The sequence below is a fragment of the Ochotona curzoniae genome, unplaced genomic scaffold, assembly GCF_017591425.1.
Source record: "Ochotona curzoniae isolate NIBS_2020 unplaced genomic scaffold, NIBS_Ocur_1.0 scaffold_2453, whole genome shotgun sequence".
NCBI lineage: Eukaryota > Metazoa > Chordata > Mammalia > Lagomorpha > Ochotonidae > Ochotona > Ochotona curzoniae.
Window position 1 is genome coordinate 21,882,830 of NW_024467094.1, and position 13,540 is coordinate 21,896,369.

Genomic DNA, 13,540 nt, shown 5'->3' on the forward strand with positions numbered 1-13,540 from the left:
GACTCGCCTGGTGTCCGACTCCCGAACAGGTTTCCTGGATGGATACTTGAGCCTCACGTGGTTAAGAATGGACAGAGGCATCTCCAACTCCAGCTGCTGGTTCCTACTCGCATTCACCTCAGTCTCCCTACGTCCTCTCTTCTGTGGGTGAGACTCATGGAAGGAGTCGTTCCAGGGAGGAAGCCTCAGACCTACAGGAGCCCTGCACCTGTACGTTCCTTTGGGTACGTTCTCAATCGAATTTGTGAAGAAATGTTATCCTCCTTTCTCAAATAAACAAAATTAAGGTAATATTTTACTGTGCCCAGTGAAGCTAGCTTGAATCCCACGCGCGTGCTGGTTCAAGTCCTGACTCTTCCACTTCCCATCCGGGTCCCTACTGACGCTCTTGGGAACATAACAGAGGATAGTCCCAGGAAGAAGTTCTGACGTCCCGACTTTGGTCCAGCCTAGCCTGTTTCCTTCTCTGCAACTGGACCTTTCAAATAAAATAAATGTTTTTATTTAAAAAAAAAAAACACTCTTTTACTTCCACATCTTAATACTTCAAGACATGTGATGGAATTAAAACCCAAATGATTAGGCTCTTTTAGACTTTTCCTTTAACTCCCCTATCTTGGAAAATTTCAGTCTATAAGACACTTTATTTGTGTAGGATTTTGTAGTTTACAAGCTGTTTTCATACTTTTAATTCTTACCATAGCCCTTGAGATGGAGGACATGACCATTATTGATTCTGTTATATGGGTGAGGAAACCAAAATGTAAAAACCTGGTGACTGGGCTCAAGGTCACACAAAACATACAAGCAATATATGGACTTAATACAAGTGTTTTCACTGGACTCATCCATTTTGGTGGATTTCACTCATTAGTTTTCCAGCATATCAAGGTACCCCTCTAATTTCTACGAAATGTATTTTATACTTTATTACATAATGTATATTTTTCCCAGTTTGTTTGCTAGTCTCCACTCCCCAACCCCTCTCTGTATTCTTAGATTGAAACTGAAACAACTAAATGATTCTAATTTTCTTACCAAACTACACACAAGCCTATTATTTTCATGCCTAAGGGGGATGGGGGAGAGAGAGACTGTGTTTTTATACAGCTGTATAACTGATAGCGCCATTATTGCATCCTGCCATGTCCATGGCAACATATAATTCAGCAAGCACCTAGTGATTCTTTCTCTACTTTGAAAAACATGTTCTTATAAACTATCCACCTCAAGTTCTCCATTTATTGTGTCTATGTTTTAGTAGGATTTAAGGTCTGAAATACCATTACCAGTTATCGCTGGCAGAAGAGGAAGTCTCCCTGCCAGTGTTTTCATACAATACTGTATGCTAAATCCCTGACCTGATAATGTTATTTTAAGATTAAATGGGTTGACCTCACTAATGTACATTATGGCATCATGTAAGATAAAGTTTCATGCCCTGTCCTGGTTTGAGATTAAATAATACATGATACAAAGTATGTAATGAGAAATATCCCCTATAACTTTCCCTCAGAGGCAAATTGAAAGACCTAACAAGTCTGTTTCCCAACATGCTAAATGTATTTATACGTGTTTTGTTGGAAACATCACCAGTATAAAGTAACATCCCTATGAGATGCCAAAAAAAAAGCCTCTAAACTCATTTGTCTTTGTTTTCAATTCACCTGTTCATTTTCATTTCAGAATGTCTAGAAAAGACTGACAAAACTTCTTAGGCTGCAAACTTGAATGTCCACAGTTTAACATTCCAACTATTACTATCTCAGAGTTTGACATGCTGACATTTAGTTCAAGCACACAGAGCTGTCAACTCTAACAATTCATATCAAGCTACACCTTCCTACTTTGTAATGTGGGTGCCTCCCTTTAGATGACATTTATTTGTGACATTAATTTATGACTCAACTCACATTTCAAAGGGAAGTGATATATGTTGGGAAAACATTACTTCTAAGAGTAAAAGAGAAAGCCCACACCGCTATTTTACTATAAATGGGAGGCGTGTTTGCTTATACTAGTAGATATTTCTTCGTGAAAATCGATATTAATCCTATTGCATCCATTTTGACAAGGAGCTTTGCTAGGTGGCTGCTGGCAGCACTGGAATTGCAGAGCAAATGTGTGAAAGGATTCTGCCATTTTTAGAAGTCTTTATTTTTGGGGGGCAAGAAGGGTCTCTATTTTCCATTATTTTGTTTTCCTTCTCAGTTCTTTTCCTCCTAAAATTCCCTGATCTCTTCTCTTACTAGTTATTTTAAAATTTTGAGCTAAGAAAAGCATGTATGTCAAAAGTAATGTTTTTGAGATTTTTTTCTCAAAGTTTTTTTCTGGAACTAGTTATGGTACAGCAAGTTAAACTTTCTTTGTTTCCTTCTTTCCTTTTTTTCTCTGTTTCTTTTTCTTTTTTAAATTATTTGAAAATCAGATCACGGCCAGGCTAGACTAAAATCAAGAGTCAGGAGCTTTATCTGGGTCTCCCACATGAGTAGCAAGGGCCCAAGGACTTGAGCCATCCTCTGGTGCTTCACAGGTGCGTTGGCGGGAGCTGGATCAAAAGTGGAGCAGCTGGGACATAAATCAGCACCCCTGTGGATGCTAGTGCTGGCAGGTGGAGGATTAGCCAGTAAAGCCCTAACACCAGATGCTTGGGAACTTTAATTCTTAACAGCTCAAACCTAGAAATAATCCAGATGCCCATCAGCAAGTGCCTGGCCACCCATGTGGGAGATTGCCATGGGGTTTCGGGCTCCTGCCGGCAATGTGACCGCCCCCCGGCTGAGGCAGTCATTTGCGGCAGCAGATGAAACATTGATCTCTTCTCCCTCCCATACTACTGTTCTGAATTTCAAATAAATAAACTTAAAAATATGTTTCTCATTCATATATTAAAAATTTAATGAAAGGAAAAAAATACAACTTTTTAAACATTTATTTTTTAAATGTATTGAAAATGTAGCTTTACAGAGGAGAGGCAGAAAGATGTTCCATGCACTGGTTTATTTCCCAAATGGCCACAATGGCCGGAGCTGAGCCGAGCTGAAGCCAGGAGCTTCTTCTGGGTCTCCACATGGGTCCCAAGCTTTGGGCTGTCCTTGACTGTTTTCCCAGCAACAAGCAGGGAGCTGGATGGGAAATGGAGCAGCTAGGACACGAACTGGCATTATATGGGATCCTGGTGCTTGCAAAGCAATGATTTAGCCGCTGAGCCATTGCACCAGGCTCAATCATATCTTCTAAAATATTAATTTAAGGGGCCTGGCAGTGTGGCCTAGTGGCTAAAGTCCTTACCTTAAACGTGCTGGGATCCCATATGGGTGCTGGTTCTAATCCCGGCAGCTCCACTTCCCATCCAGCTCCCTGCTTGTGGCCTGGGAAAGTAGTTGAGGATGACGCAAAGCCTTGGGACCCTGCACCCATGTAGGAGACCTGGAGGAAATTCCTGGCTCCTGGCTCATGTCCTAGCACAACACCGGCCGTTGTGCTCACTTGGGGAGTGAGTCACCGGATGGAAGATCTTCCTCTCTGTCTCTCTCCCCTTCTCTGTATATCTGACCTTGTATTAAAGATAAATCTTAAAAAAAACAATAAAATAAAATATTAATTTGAGGGGAAGGCCGTTAAGCTGCTGACTAGGATGCCACATCCAACACTGCAGACCTAGGTTCAGACCTAGGTCCTAGCTCTAGCTCCTGAGTGAAGCTTTCTACTAATGCAGAACTAGGAGGCAGCAGTCAGCTGACTTCTTGCCACTCACACGGGAGTCACAATTGGCCGATGCAATGGCCAATAAACCGGAAGAATGGAGTAGGGACTGTCTCTCTCTACTCTCAAATAATAACATTTTAAAAAATATTAGGTTGTATTGTCAATTTAACTATTAGGGAGCAAGACAATAACTGACAATTGTAAAAATTGCTTTAAATAGGAACTTTTCTTCTTCTATACCCACTACACCCAGAACAATGGGGCTGGCATACGAACATGCGCCCATATGGTATCCCATGGATGCAAGGTAAGAATTTAGCCGCTAGGCTATCATGTTAAGCCCCAGAACAATAATTTTAAAATCACCTCCACTTGCTAACAAAAATATTACTTTCTTGATATCCAGCATAGTTTTTTTAAGGGACTAAAATGATTTTTTATGACATGCTCATGAAAGAGAAAGAAAACAGGGGTTGATAGTGATTTAATGATGGTACTATAAATGGCTAACATGTGGGATCTTCCTTCTCTCATGAATGGTTCTTCTAAAGTCAATTATTAAGAAAAAAAAAAACCCGCTCCAGCATCCAGTGCAATAACCTAGTGACTCAGATCCTTGCCTTGTATACAATGGGATCCCATATGGGCAACAGTTCATGTCCCAGCTGTTCCACTTCCCATCCAGCTCCCTGACTGTGGCCTGGGAAAGCAGTCAAGGATGGCCCAAAGCCTTGGGACCCTGCACCCACATGGGAGACCCAGAAGAAGTTCCTGGCTGATTCCTGGCTTCAGGTCGGCTCAGCTCCAGCGTTGCCACTTGGGGAGTGACTCAGATGGAAGAACTTCCTCTCTGTCTCTCCTCTCTGTAGATCTGACTTTCCAATAAAAATAAATAAATAAAATATTTTTTAAAAAATCACTTCAACATTTTGCTACTAGTTTTTCTTAAGAAAAACAAGTGTTTTATAATGAAAAAATTATCATCATCCAATTCTAATTGCCTTTATATATCCACCTACAATAAATATACACAAGAATTCAGAATGATACTGCTCTTATCCTATTCTAATCAGCATTCCTCACTCTAGAACATTTAGTAAAAAAAAAAAATCTTAAAAAAAATAGGGTTAGGGTTAAAATATGAAACTAACTGTAAAGTTTTTATAGGTGTGTTTTCTATGCTTAAACAGTACAGGATACTTTGTTCTTAGCTGAACTCATGGAACTGAGCCACAGTGACATTTGTGAGTAGAAGGGAAGATGGAAACGATTCCATTAACCTGGAGTGCTGTAGCATATGGTAATCATAGGTGGTAGAATGGCTGTGTCGGACATGAGTAGACAGCAGCCATGTGGCACAGACATTATCAATTACCACAGAGGGTAACCATGCTGACACAGTGCATCTTTTCCAAAAAGGAAATGATTTGGGCATATGAAGTGGCTTGCTGCCTTATGACAGAATAATCTATAAATGACATAGCTGGCACCAGTATAGCACATCTGGTTTCTAGGAACTCTGCAAGGTGAAGATTAACATTTAATGAATATATACCTAAAAAATAGCACACCACCTTGAAATTACTTATAAAAGGTACAATGTCAAACTATGTATACAAAAATAAACTTGAATCCTTTTTTGCATAAAGCATAGTTTTCTTTTTTTATTCTACTTGTTATTTTTAAGCATATTTTTCAAATATATATTATAAATTGTCCGTACAATTCTGGAATTTTGTATTCTGGAAATATATGCCAATAATGTCAAGACTGGTCAAAGTATAAAGTCTCCAGGCAAGAGTTGAAGATTAGACCCAGGTTGCACTAGGAGATGAAATTCTAAATATTTGTCCTAAGAACTGGCAAAAATAATGGACTGAAAAGAAAAATTATGTTTTAAGAAAATATGGAAACATTCCTTTAGATGAGTGCAGGACAGACTGGAAAAGATACTGAAAGCTGGAATCAGTTAGGCAATAAATAATAGCACTAAGATACAGGAAGAGAATATCACTAGGAATAAAGATGCAAAAGAAGCTTGAAGAAGCAGAGCAGAAAGATCTGAAATTCTAAGGCAGAACCTGAAGACACAACCTGAGAAGATCTGGCAGCTTACCCAGAGAGGCTGTCAGATGACTATGCCCGTTACCTATTGGGGCAAAACAAACCATGGCAAAAGCTATTGGTTAGAACAGACACCACTGTACTACATTTCATAGCTTTATATACCGACTCATCTTAGCTAGGCCCGTGTTACTTGCGGGTCTTAGAAGACTGGGGATAGAGTACAAATGGGATAGATACCTGAGAAGACTTGAAAACTGAGTAGAAAAACAACATACAAATACTTTTCAATATGTTAATTTGATTGTGTTCCCAAACTGGTAGTTGATGTAGGCTGTTGACTGTAATGCTTACACATAATAACACTGTGCCCTTCTCATACTGCATTTTAAAACTTCAAGAGTGAGTGTTACAGTGAGTAGGTACAAAGGATTTAAATTCATTATCTGACAGGCGGCGGGGGGGCAGATGAGACTTGGGGAGGGCAGCGAGGGAGAAAGGGACAAAGGGGAAAGGGAGAATGAGCGAGAACAAGAGCACACTTCCACTTGCTGACTGATTGCCCTACCCCGGGCCGGCCTGGCCCATCGAAAGCCTGGAGCTTAATCCAGCTCTATCACATAAGTGGCAGAGACTCGGTACTTCAGTTGTCATCTGCTGGTTTCCAGGGTGCTTTTTAGCAAAAAACTGAAATTAAGTTCAGACTGAGGAACTCAAACCTGGGTACACCTCTAAGGGATGAAAGGAAATCTTCACAGTTAGGCTAAATGCCTGCTCTGGTACACTAATTTTTAAGATTAATTTAATAAATCAAGTATTACTTCTAAGGTACTCTATTAGAAGTAGTAATTATGCTCATTTTAGATCCAAGGAAAGGAAATATAATATGTCCCACAATTTAAAAACAATGTTTTAAAATATGATGTTGGTGGCTGTCACACTGCCATAAAGATGCTAATCCTTCACCTGCCACAATGGTATCAATTACAGGTACAAGTTCATGTCCCAGCTGCTCCAGTTCTGCTCCAGCTCCCTGCATATGAGAAAGCAGTGGAAGATGGCCCAAATCTTTCAGCCCCTGCATTCACATGAGAGACCCGGAACAGGCTACCGGATCCTGGTCCTAGCTCAACTGAACTCAGCTCTGGCTGTTGCAGCCATTTGGGGAGTGAACCAATGACTGCAACATCTTTCTCTATCCTGTTAAACACAAAAAATAAATATTGGGCACGGTGCAGAAGCCTAGTGGCTAAAGTTCTCACTAGGCTCACGCTAGGATCACATATGGACACCAATTCTAATCTCGGCAGTCCCACTTCCCTTCCATTGCAATCATTTGGGGAGTGAACCAATGGATGGACAATCTCCTCTCTAAAATCTGATTTGCCTTTCCAATAAAAAACAACAACAAAAAACAAGGAATTTGCAGTGGGAAGGAACTAAAAATTCTAAGGAGACCAGGTATGTGCACTGATCTAGCTGTAATTGAAGTACCTGGGCTATGCAATTAACAACAGGTTGATAATAACCATGGGCATGGATTAAGAGTTCATTACGGGGACAAGTGTTTGGCATAGCAGTTAAGGTGCTGTTTGGGATATCTGCATCCTATATAGGGTGCTGGTTCATGTCCAGTTGCTCCACTTCCCAACCAGCTCTCTACCCGTGGCCTGGGAACACAGCAGAAGATGTCCCAAATCCTCGAAACCCTGCACCCAGAAGAGCTCATGGCTCTGGCCATCAAGCCAATCTGGGGAATAAACCATTGGACAAAAGCTCTTATGCCTCTTCTTCTTTGTAAATGTCTCTTTCCAACAAAAATAAATATCTAAAGGAAATTTTATAAAAATTTAAATTTGCATTTCTGATTTTAAATCCTGGGTAACTATTGCTTCATAATAAATAAATGAATAAATAAATAATCCAGAAAACATTTTTTCTAAGAACTAGCATATTTCTTATCATTAGTCCAAAAAAATTAGGTAACCAATTATGTTTTTTTATATATATATACACACCTTGATACAAATTATTTTGCTACTTGGCTTTTGCCTTTCATTTTGTAATTTTTTTACTTTGAAAAAAGGGCATAATTTCTGTGAGTCCTTAAGTGCTTCTCAGTGAGCTTACCTTTTATGTCCTCATAAATAGGCTACACATAAAATCACTATCAAAGTAAAGATGTGTTTAAAAGCACAGAACAGGAGACAAAGGGATGGCCGGAACATAGAAAGGTCTGTGGTGATGATGAACCAAAGCCGGAAACAGGCGAAGGAGTATGCTGTGGTCAAAAATACATGAGATCCTGTCAACATTTTTTATGCCAAAATCAGTTCTGTCAGAGCAAAATGTTCTGTAAATTTTAACAGTAACAGTAATTTTAGGCACTGATGTTAACTAAAAATACATATTGCGAACAGCCAGCTTCTCTTCTGCAAATCAATATTTTTAAAAAGAAAGCATTTCAATATTTATTTCTCAAAACTGAAATCGTCCTGCAATGAAAACCCTAGTATTAATGATTTGGGAAATAAAAAATATGTAAATGTCACTATTCCATGCTTCCAGTTTTGATCATTCAAAGTGAGCAGTAACAGGAAGGATACAGGGAAAGAGGAGGGGAAAAAAGTATATCTTTGGAGTTGTAGCTAAAAACTATTAAATCTGTTCTTTTTCTATTAATATCATATTAACATAAAAATTGACAAAAAGCTAAAAAATTCTAAATTTTATAAATTAAGCAAACAATGCCTCTACAAAAGCAGAAACCAATGAATTTAAATAACCATTAATTCATATAATAAATTTTTTTCGAAGAACTACCATATTTTCTATCATTAGACCAAGAAAATCAGGTGACCAATTATGTTTATATATATATATATACACACTTCTTGATACACATATTTTTGCCTTTCATTTTGTAATTTTTGCCTTTGAAAACAGGGCAATTTATTTTTTTTTATTTATATCTGAAAAGCAGAATTATAAAGAGACAGAGCGAGTAAAACAGAGATTTTTCATCCACTGGTTCAGTCCCCAAACGGCTGCCACACAGCCAGAAGCCTGGAGTTCCTTCCACATCTCCCCACCTAAGTGGCAGGAGCCCAAGTACTTGTGCTATCTTCCACTGCTTCCCTGAGCTCATTATCAGAAGGCTGGCTTGGAAATGGAGCAGTTGGGACTCGCACTGCCATCCATATGCAATGCCAGCAACACGGGTACAAGTTTACCCATTATGCTGGCCTCCAACTATTTTTATAAGAAAGGTAAAGCCATGAAAAGCTGAAAATGGCTTGTTGATGTCTCAGCTAGAATTAGAATGCATATCTCTTCACTCCTTTGATCTTATGCATTATACTGTAATTTTATCACAAATCACAAACATTTTAATAAGAACATAATTAACAAGTAAAAGAAAAAAAAAGAGCTAATCTATAAAATTAAGACATCTATTTGGGCTGAAATTTAAGCTACTAGAACAGTCTGAAAATATTCCAAAGACAAATTAATTGCTCCATACTTAATAAGTAGTAGTAATAAAAATACGTAAAAGAAGGCAGATGTTTAGCCTGCCATTTAGGATGCTCACTTCCTTATCAGAATCCCTGGGTTTGATTATCTGCTCTAGTTCTTGGCTCTAGCTCCCTACTAACAAAGAATCTAGAAGGAGCAGTGATGGCTGAAGAATTGTGTCACTCCCACTCCCACAAGGAGGACATGGACTGCATCCTGCGCTCCTGGCTTTGACCCAACCCACTCCTGGTTACTGCAGGCATCCAAGTGGTAAGCAAACACATGGAAACTGGCTATCTGTGTCTTTGTGCCTATAAAGGTTGAGGAAACAACAAATGTTACTTATATAAATTTACATAAACACCAACAAAATACTATTAAAAATAATTCATGTCTATCAAAAGATGAATGAATAAAATGTAACACATGGGGCTGTTGCAGTGACACAGCAAGCTAATCCTCACCCTGTGGTGCCAGCATCCCATACTGTGTGCCAGTTCGTGTCCTGGCTGCCACACTTCCCATCCAGATCCCTGTTCAGAGACTGGGAAAGCAATACCGAATGGCTCAAGTCCTTGGGCCCTGGCACCCATGTGGGAGACCCAGAGGAAGCTCCTGGTTCCTGACTTCAGATTAGATCAGCTCCAAAAGTTACCATCATTTGGGGAGTGAACCAGCAGGTAGATCTTTTATTACTCCTTCTCTCTGTAACACTGTCTTTCCAATAAAAATTAATCTTTTACAAATATTTATTTTATAATAATATAATCAATATATAGTAAATCTTTTAAATTTTTTAATTAGAAATTCAGAGTTACAGAGACGAGAGTAAGAAAGATCTTCCATTTGCTGGTTTACTCTCCAAATGTTCACAACAGCTGGAGCTGAGCTGATCCAAAGTGAGGAGGCAGGAGTCTCTTCCAGGTCTCCCATGTGGGTGCAGGTCCCAAAGCTTTTGGGCCATCCTACAGTGTTCTCTCAGACCATAAGCAGGGAGCTGGATGGGAAGTGGAACAGCTGAGACATGAACCTGAGGCCATATGGGATGCTAGCACTGGGCAAGCAGAGGATTAAACCAGTTGAGCCATCACACCAATTTAAAAACTAAATGTATCTTAAATACATGTACATATACACTATATATGTATATATACACACAGGGCATATTATTTAGACTTTAGAAGGAAGTTCTTACACATGTTACAATAAAACATGTTAAATAAAATAATCAAGATACCCAGGCACAAATTTTAAGATTTCATTTACAATGTATGCATGAGCAAACATTTATTTGATCATTTGAAAAACAACCTGTTTTAAATCTTATTTGAAATATTTATTCATTAATCAATTTGTAAATGTTAGGGGAAAGAAAGAGAGGATGAGAAGAAAACAGGTGAGTTTATAATGTCTACTATACAGAATAGCTAGAGAGACCAAATAAAATCATGTAAAAGTATGCCAGGGCATGGCGCAATGGCTTGTGTGGCTAATCCTGCCCCTGAAACCACCAGGATCCCATATGGTTGCAGCTTTGTGTCCTGGTTGCTCCAATTCAGATCCAACTCTGTGCCTGTGGCCTGTAAGGGCAAAGAAGGATGACTCAAAGCCTTGGGACCCTGAACCCACACAGGAAATCTGAAAGAAGATCCTGGCTGCTAGCTTCACATCAGCTCACCTCTGGCAGTTGTGGCCATTTGCGATGTGAACCAGCAGATGGAAGATCTTTCTCTGTCTCTCATTCTCCCTGTAAACCTACCTTTCCCATAAAAACAAATCTTAAAAGGTATTCCATAATATAAAGCATTTTATAAACATGTTTTAAGTTTTGAGCATATACTCAAAACTAAAAGTCATGAATACTTTGGGGGAAAAGATAATCCAATTTTCAAAAAATATCACATATTTGATGATACATTCTCAAAGCTGAACTTGTACTAATGAACTATACTATTGTGGTAATAAGAGGAGAATATGGCAGGAGGGGGAAATAGGCAGAAAGGAAAAGGAAGGATATATTCTACCTACAAAGATATATTGTAGAAAACAATTTTTTAAAAATAATATTTGAAAAAGTACAGAATTTAGGATATTTGTGAGATGGATCTTTAGATCAGGCCCACAGTAGTTGTATTTGAAACACTGGCTTCTATCCTTCAAGTTAGGGTTTATCTAAACATGTAATTTTCTACCTTTAGTAACTTACTGGGGGGGGGGGTCTGCTGTTGTGGTACAGTGTATTAGGTTGCTGCTTGCAATGCCACCATCCAATATCAGAGTGCCAGGTGCTGTTCTTCTGATCTAGCTCCCTGTTAGCATGCCTGAGAAGGAAGCACATGGCTGAGAACTTGGGCCCTTGCTACTCCTGTGGGAGATCAAGATGGAGTTCCTAGCTCCTTGGCCCAGCCGTAGCCATTGTGGCCATTTGGGGGGAGTGAACAATCTGATGGGGGATCTTTTTTCTTTGTCCTTGTCTCTCTCCTTTCAAGTAAATCAAATTTTAAAAATAAACCAAGAAGTTACTTAGTTCCCAAGTACACTAGAGTAAAAATGTTTCTTAAAGCAAAGCAAACTTTGAACTGCTAGTTGTCTTTTCCTTCCAAAATGAGTTTTTTTAAAGGAGGCTATGTTAATGGCTTTTGTTGTACTATCTGGCCAAGTCAGAGTGAAAAATGGGAAAGACATTGGAAGTAAATGGCTTTTATGCATGCCAGAAAATTAATGTACCTAACTGCCAGAAATAATGATCACAGCAATGGCATGAAACAGAGAAAAGGCAATGTAAAACTCTGGATGCAGTCACAATCTATCAAGAAGTATGTCTTCAAACAATTTTAGTGATCCAGTATTAGGTGGCAAGCTCATATAAACTGGGGATAGTAGATGTATTATCTCATAATGAATCTATTTAAAATTCTTTATTCTTTAATTGGAAAGGCAAGTCAGATTTATGGAGAAAAGGAGAAACAGAAAGATCTTCCATTCGCTGGCTCATTCCCCAAATGGCTGCAATGGCCAGAGCTGAGCCAAACTGAAGCCAGGAGCTTCTTAGGTCTCCTATGCTAGTGCAGGGTCCCAAGGCTTTGGGCCATCCTCCACTGCTTTCCCAGGCCACAAGCAGGGAGCTGCATGGGAAGTGGAGCAGCTAGGACACAAACCGGTGTCCATATGGGATCCTAGCACTTGCAAAGTGACAATTTAGCCATTGAGTCATCATGGTTCTAATTCATCCCACATAATGAATTAAAACCAAGTAACAGATAATGTTAAGAAAGAAAGAAAGAGAGGAAGGGAGGGAGGAAGCAAAACATTAATATTTAGGGAGAGAAAAACTATGTATTTGTTTTTATTGCATTAACTAAATAATAAATACTCTTTAAATCAAAGCTTCCAAAAAACTAAGAAACCTTTCTACATATGGAATAGAATGATCATTTACAAATGCAGTTTAAAAAGATAGCACAGGCCCAGCCCAGTGGCCTAGCAGCTAACATCCTCATCTTGAAAGCACTGGGATCCCATATGGGCGCCGGTTCTAATCCCAGCAGCTCCACTTCCCATCCAGCTCCCTGCCTGTGGCCTGGGAAAGCAGTGGAGGATGGCCCAAAGCATTGGGATCCTGCACCCGTGTGGGAGACCTAGAGGAAGTTCCTGGCCCCTGGCTTTGGATCGGCACAGCACAGCCATTGCAGTCACTTGGGGAATGAATCATCAGATGGAAGATCTTCCTCTCTGTCTCTCCTCCTCTCTGTATAGGTGACTGTAATGAAAATAAATAAATCTTTAAAAAAAAAAAAAAAGATAGCATAAGTGCATGCGTTTGGTGAAGTGCTTAAGCCACTGCCGGAGAACCTTGCACTCCTTATCAGTTTCCAAGTTCAGTTATTGGCTTTGCTCCTGACTCCAGCTTCCTGCTGATACCTTGTGGGAGGCAGCAGGCAATGGCTCAAGTGGTTGGATCCTTGCCACCCATGTGTGAAACACAGATTCCAGACTCCTGGCTTCATTTGGCCTAGTCCAGCCCTCGCTACTGCGAGCATTATCAAACTGGATGTCTTTCAAATAAACAAAAAATTTTAAATTGTTTTATACAATGCATTTATCATCCTGAGAACCTATAGTATAATAAAGTTTTTAAATAAAAAATGTTTTAAGTGGTAACACATGTCTATCACAGTGCTTTTCAAATTTTAATTTGGACATGAAGCATCCAAGGATCAGTTTCTAATCTTGTTCCATATTATTTAGAGAG